Here is a 7,178-nt window from a genome sequence, read left to right as displayed (position 1 = left end):
GAAAAGGGACCCCTCATGCACTGCTGGTGGAAATGCAGACTGGTGTAACCACTATTGAAAACAGTGTGGAGTTTCCTCAAAAAACTAAAAATGGAACTGCCATTTGACCCAGTAATCCCACTTCTAGGAATATATCCCAAGAAAACAGAAACACCAATCAGAAAGGATATATGCACCCCTATGTTCATAGCAGCACAATTTATAATAGCTAAGATTTGGAAACAGCCTAAGTGCTCCTCAGCAGATGAGTGGATTAGAAAACTATGGTACATCTACACAATGGAATACTATCCTATCTAATAAAGAGGGAATATGCTAATTGACCCTCACACCATCGCAAAGATAGTGGTGCCCACAGCCAATAAGGAGGGAATATACTAATTGACTGTCCCACCCTCAAAGATGGCAGCACCCACAGCCAATAAGGAGGGAATATGCTAATTGACTGCCCCACCCTCAGAAATGGTGGTGCCTGCAGCCAATAAGGAGGGAATATGCTAATTGACTGCCCTGCCCTCAGATATGGCAGCACCCACAGCCAATAAGGAAGGAATATGCTAATTGATTGCCTCGCCCTCAAAGATGGCAGCGCCAACAGCCACAAGATGGCAGCACCCAGTCCCCTCAGCCCCGCTGGGGTGGTAGGCGTGCAGCAATGTCAGGCCTGGCTGCTCTGTGCACCTGCCTTCGGAGTCCTCCAGTCCCCTCAGCCCCCCAGCCACCCAGGGTCAGCCTGAGGTGCAGGAAAGCCTCGGATGGCAGCTGCCCAGCCAACACCTGAGGTGCAGGCAAGCCTTGGATGGTGGCTGCCCAGCTGTCCAGGGCTGCCCGAGGCTCAGGTAACCAGGGCTGGCTGAGGCTTGCACTGCTGGCAGTGGCAGCAGCAGAGGTGTGATGGGGCATTGCCTTCCTCTGATCACTGGGCCACCTCCCACCCCTGAGGGCTCCAGGACTGTGAAAGGGGGCAGGCTGGGCTGAGGGACCCCCACTCCGGTGCATGAATTTTCATGCACCGGGCCTCTAGTCTTAATAATAAAAGCCCAGGGTTGTAACGACCATGACAAAACGCTGACCATCCGGAAGTCAGCACTGGGTTGCCATGGTGCCTGCTAGGATCGGGGGTGTGGCCGGCCTCCAAACCGCGGGCGACCATTAGCCCAGGCTGGCCAGCACCCCAGAGGAGTCCCCTGCCAGGATTGGGGGTTGTGGCCAGCCTCCAAACCGCCCGCAGCCCTAGCCCAGGCTGGCCAGTGCTCCAGAGGAGACCCCTACCAGGATTGGGGGCGTGACCAGCCTTCAAACAGTGGTGGCCCCTAGTCCGAGGAGGCCTCCTGGCCGAGTACGCCTGAGTCTGTTCTTGACCTAGGCCGGGCTATCCCCGCGAGGGACTCAGAAGCTGCCAGTGTCTAACTGCCAGTCTCTGGGAGGTGGGAGTGCGTCCACCACCCACCAAAAAGTAGGACCATCTAACCGTTCACAGTCTCAGTGCAGGCACAGGTCCGTGGCTGACGGGGTGGAGGCCAGACCAAAACAAAACAGCAGAAACACCCTGCCCACCTGGGCGGGTACAGCTGCAGTCCACGTGGCCTGGGCAGTGTAGAAAGCGCTACCTTCTCCCGGGTCCTGTGCTGGCACCGCCGCCTCACTCACCCTCAAGCCCCCCTGAGTCCTGACAGCGAAGTATGTAGGGCATCCTTAAGGAGTTGTGCCGTTCTGGGTATTTTTGCCCAAAGACACCCTTTGGGATGAATTCAGAGCCACATCTCACTTCCCATGAGACTGGAAGAACCATGTAAAAGGAATTCGACAAAAGCTTCCCACATCTCTGTTTATTCTTTTGAATCCATAAAACGACTTTAAAAAAAGCATTCAGGCCACCTAAGGGAGAATGCACTTTCTGGCCAGAGCATGCAGGATTCTTTTGCTCAACAGGTTAAAGGAAGCAGAGAGCTGGCGCAGTGGAAATGGCCCTGGTGTCCTATGAGGAGACCGCGGGAACGGGGTTGCAGAAATTCCACAAGCCTCTTGCTACCTTCTCCTTTGCAAACCACACCATCCAGATCCTCCAGGACTGGAGGCAACTGGGAGTCACAGCCATGGTTTGGGATGCAGTAAGCAAATCCTGGGGGGCCTCTGAAAACATCTGCAATTGATTATAAGACTGGTCTTTATTTAAAAAGAAATAAAAGAACAGCTTTGTTGAGATCTAATTCATATACTGTACATGTCACCTAAAGTGTACAATGAACTGGTTTTTTAAAGTAAATTCAGAGTGGTACAACCATCACCATGCTCAATTTTTAAATATCTTCATGACCCCATCCCCTCCTAGTGGATAGAAAAAACTTCTATACACTAGAATCACTTTCCTGATCATCTTCCCCAAAATAGATTGCATTTCAAGGGTGGGTAAAGGAAAGTTGAGGGAAGTTAAAATACTGCACAAAGGATATTGTAAAATGACAAAGCCCAAAGTGAAGATCATGTGTTTTCTGTTTTGTTTTGTTTTTACTTCAGAGAGAGGGAGAGGGAGAGGGAGATAGAAACATCAATGATAAGAGTCACTGATCAGCTGCCTCCCACAGGCCCCCTACTGGGGATCGAGCCCTCAACCCTGGCATGTGCCCCTGACCAGAATCAAACCTGGGACCCTTCAGTCCACAGGCTGATGCTCTCTCCATTAAGCCAAACCGGCCAGGGCCATGTGTTTTCTTTAAGTTCTGTGTGGTTGTAATGGTCCCCACATCTATACTAATCAAAGGGTAATATGCTAATTAGAGTGGTTGTCTTCTGGACATCCTTCCAGACAAAGCCACAGCGGCTGCAAGGGCTGAGGCTCAGGCAGCCATGGGCAGCTGCGAAAGGCCGAGGCTCAGGCCAGCAGTGGCAGCAGCAGCAGGATAATGGGGGTGGTGCCCCCAGAGGGAGGCCAGACTGGGGGCCAAGGCACAGGCAGTTTGGGTGATCAGGCCGATAGGGGAGGGCAGTTGGGGGCTATTGGGCCAGCAGGGGAGGGCAGTTGGGGGTGATCAGGCCTGCAGGGGAGGGCAAGGTAGGGGCGATCAGGCTGGCAGGCAGAGGGGTTAGGGGTGATCAGGCAGGCAGGCAGTGGTGTTAGGGGCAATCAGGCAGGCAGGCAGGCAGGAGAGTGGTTAGGAGCCAGTGGTTCCGGATTGTGAGAGGGATGTCCGACTGCCAGAAGTTGGACATCCCCTGAGAGGTCCCAGATTGGAGAGGGTGCAGACTGGGCTGAGGGGCACTCCCCCCCCAAGTGCACGAATTTTTTGCACCAGGCCTCTAGTGCTGCTATAAAAAAGAATGAATTCTTACCATTTGCAACAGCATGGATGGAACTGGAGAGCATTATGCTAATCGAAATAAACCAGTCAGAGAAAGATAAATATCACGTGATTTCACTCATTTGTGGAATATAATGAACAACATAAACTGATGAACAAAAATAGAACCAGTGTCATAGAAGCATTGAACATAATGTCCAACCTATGAGGGAAGATGGGGGGTGAAGGGGTAAGAGATCAACCAAAGGACTTGTATGCATGCATATGAGCATAACTAATGGACACAGACAGTGGGGGAGGGGGGAGGGTATTTGCTGGGGGTGGGGGTAGGGGTGACCAGGGAGAGTTCAATGGGGGAAAAAGGAGACTTATGTAATACTTTAAACAACAAGGAATTTAAATTAAAAAAATGAGGTTTCAAACCAGTTGCAAGTAAACACACACACAAAAAAACATTTATACAATAATAGCTATAAAAGAAGATAATATTTATGCTGCAAATAATTCAACTCTTTTATTTTCCCAAAATGACAGATGTTAGGAGGAAGGCCTCAGAGTCAATACCATGGTGTGTAGACAATGACTTGAGGCTGGATCTGCAATCATTAGGAAAAGATAGCTTGCTGACTCTGGGTCTCCTAACTGTCCTTTTCATCTTTTTTAAAAAATATATTTTTATTGATTTCAGAGAGGAAGGGAGAGGGAGAAAGAAATAGAAACATCAGTGATGAGAGAGAATCATTGATCAGCTGCCTCCTGCACACCCCCTACTGGGGATCGAGCCCACAAACTGGGCATGTGTCCTTGACTGGAATCAAACCTGGGACCCTTCAGTCCATGGGCCGATGCTCTATCCACTGAGCCAAACCAGCTAGGGCTCTTAAGTGTCCTTTTCAATGGCCAACAGTAGAGTTGTGTGTGTGTTTTTAATAAAGTTCTTCCTGCAGTTAGTAGGAATTTGAGCTCAAACCTAAATATTAGCAAAGATAAAATTTTATCTAGAACTTTGCACTGTTTATTTTTTAAAGCATTAAAATTTATAGCTGAGCTGAAGTTGGTTTAAAGTGTAATAAAACATGGGTTATTCCCTTCAGATAATAACTTTGGAAATATACAAAGCAGTTGATAAAGCCTGAAGGCATTTTCCATTTTGATGTGTTGACTTGATGGTGAATATAAACTTTCACCACAGGGAGAAGAAAATTAAAAATGGAATTGCCATTTGACCCAGTGATCCCACTTCTAGGAATATATCCTAAGAAACCCGAAACACCAATCAAAAAGAATATATGCACCCTATGTTCATAGCAGTGCTATTTACAACAGCTAAGATCTGGAAACAGACCAAGTGCCCATCAGTTGATGAGTGGATAAAAAAGCTGTGGTACATTTATACCATGGAATACTATGCAGCTATGAAAGAGAAGGATCTCTTACCCTTTGAGAGAGCATGGAGGGACCTGGAGAGCATTATGCTAAGTGAAATAAGCCAGTCAGAGAAAGACAAGTACCACATGATCTGACTCATATGTGGAATGTTGTGAACAAAATAAACTGATGAACAAAATAGATCCAGAAACACAGAAGCATGGAACAGACTGTGGAATCTCAGAGGAAAGGTGGGGGGTGGGTGGGAAAAGATCAACCAAAGAACCTATATGCATAACCCATGAACACAGACAATAGTGTGGTGAAGGCCTGGGGGTGGGGAATGCAGGGTGGAGGGCGTCAATGGAGAAGCAAAAAGGGGGACATCTGTAATACTTTCAACAATAAAGATAAATTAAAAAAAAAAAAGAGGTGGAGTCAGATTTGGCCTGTGGGCTAAACAGACAACTATGCTTTCATAAGTACACACCTTCTCTTTCATGGAGAGGACAGACCCACTCACCACAGGCACATCTGAGCAGCACATAACCATGCACACAGATGGCATCTACTATTTTTAAAATAATAATACGTTAGGAATCATAATGACATCTACCTCACAAGGCTGTGCTTTGAAGCGAAGATGATGCCACAGATTCACTAGGTGAAAGAAAAAATTCCCAAGTGACAAGTGTCTTGCTGGTCATTAGTGACTGGATTTATTTAACAAACTAGGGGCCCAGTGCACAAATTCAGGCACCTTGAAAGGAACTGTGGGCAACGAGGCTATGGCGGGTCTCAGCCCATCCTCCATGCCCCTGCCCGGCCCCTCCCACCACGGCCCCCAGGTACCCCATCTGCTGACAGCCCTGCTCCCGCCTTTGCTGCTCCCACTCACCGACAGCGCAGAGCGATTGGAGCCGGCGCCAGCAGTGGGTGTGAGTAGTGCCGGTGCTGTCAGCAGGTGCTAGCTGTGGATGCTGCCCCAATCGCCCCTCAGGAGCAGGGGTAGGTGAGAAGCCCTTAGGGGCAATTGGAGCTGGCTGCTGGTGCTTGCATCCACTGACAGCATCGAGCAATCCAGACCAGTGTGGGGCTCAGGCAGCAGGTGTGAGTGCTGGGTGGGACCGCTGTGTGCGGGAGCAAAGAATTTTCAGAAACCACCAGAGGCTCACCCCAATGACAGCACCCGGCGCTCTGCCTTGGTCTGGCACCCCCACTCACCTGCTCCACCATCCTACAGCGGCTGACACCTGCCATGTTCTGCGTACGCCGCCTGGTGGTTGGTGCACGTCATAGTGACTGGTTTTTCAGTTGTTCTGCCGTTTGGTCTATTTGCATATTAGCCTTTTATTATATAGGATTGGTATGGAGCATCCTTTACAGACTAAGCACAATTGCAATTGCAGACACAGAGGACATAGTGTGTAACAAAGTAGCAGAGGTCTCTGCTCAAGGAACTTACACACTTTTGGAAGAGATAGGCAATTAATAAGCAAGTAACTATAATGTTACCATATGATATGTGCTATGGAGAAAAATTGTTATTCTATTTTACCTGGTCAGGAAATGCAAATGTGGCATTGGGCAGAGGCTCAAGGAAGTGAAGGAGGAAGCTGGACAGATACTGGGGTGAAGAGCATTCAGGCTGAGGGAACAGCAAGTACAAGGCCCCAAGAAGGTACCTTCTGAGCCCATTTAAGTATCAATAGGGAGACTAGGGCTCCTGGGGCAGAGTGAACAGGAAGGGTACTAGAAAAGGTTGGGGATAAAGAATGGAAAACATAGACCCTTGTACTAGTAAATCATTCTAAGGACTTTGCTTTTATCTCTGAATGTGATAGAGTGCATTGCAGGGCACTGAGCAGAGAAACGACATGCTCTGCCTCACAAGATCACCCATTTGAGAGAAGGGCTGGGGGCATGGACATCTGTGACTGCTTTGTCAGCATAAAGATTTCTTGCTTCTGTGGGTTCTAGCTGCAGGACTGAGTCCTGCTTCATCATGTTCACACAGTAAACCTCCCCAGATGACATAAGCTTGTAGCCTCTGCTTAGACACTGAGCAGATGAAATTCCAAAGCACCAGAGCAAGCTTTTGAAATTGATCTCTTAGTTTAACAGAGTAACTTGACAGAGGAGGTGAGAATGAGTGAGCCATTTAAAGTCAGGGACAGGGGATCAGCAGTGCTGGACATGCACTGGTACAGCACACCTGAATCATTACGTAGAATGCAATGGACTTTATCGGAGAGTAGCCTCACCACCACTCACCTTCTTCTGACATAAGCAGGTCTGGCTCTGGGGGAAGAGGACTCAGGGGTGGTGGGGTATGGGAATGGTCTCAGGCTGGTAACCCAGGTAGGCCCACAGCCAGGAGGCACTCTGAGAAGGTCCTGCATAGTTTGTTTACTTCCACCACACTGACTGCAGTTAAAGGTTTTTGTTTTAATTATTTATGTATTGATTGATTTGAGAGAGAGGAAGAGAGAGAGAGAGAAACATTGATTT

Source organism: Plecotus auritus, assembly GCF_963455305.1.
Source record: "Plecotus auritus genome assembly, chromosome: 1".
Taxonomy (NCBI): Eukaryota; Metazoa; Chordata; class Mammalia; order Chiroptera; family Vespertilionidae; genus Plecotus; species Plecotus auritus.
Note: the sequence above shows the minus strand (reverse complement) of the source record.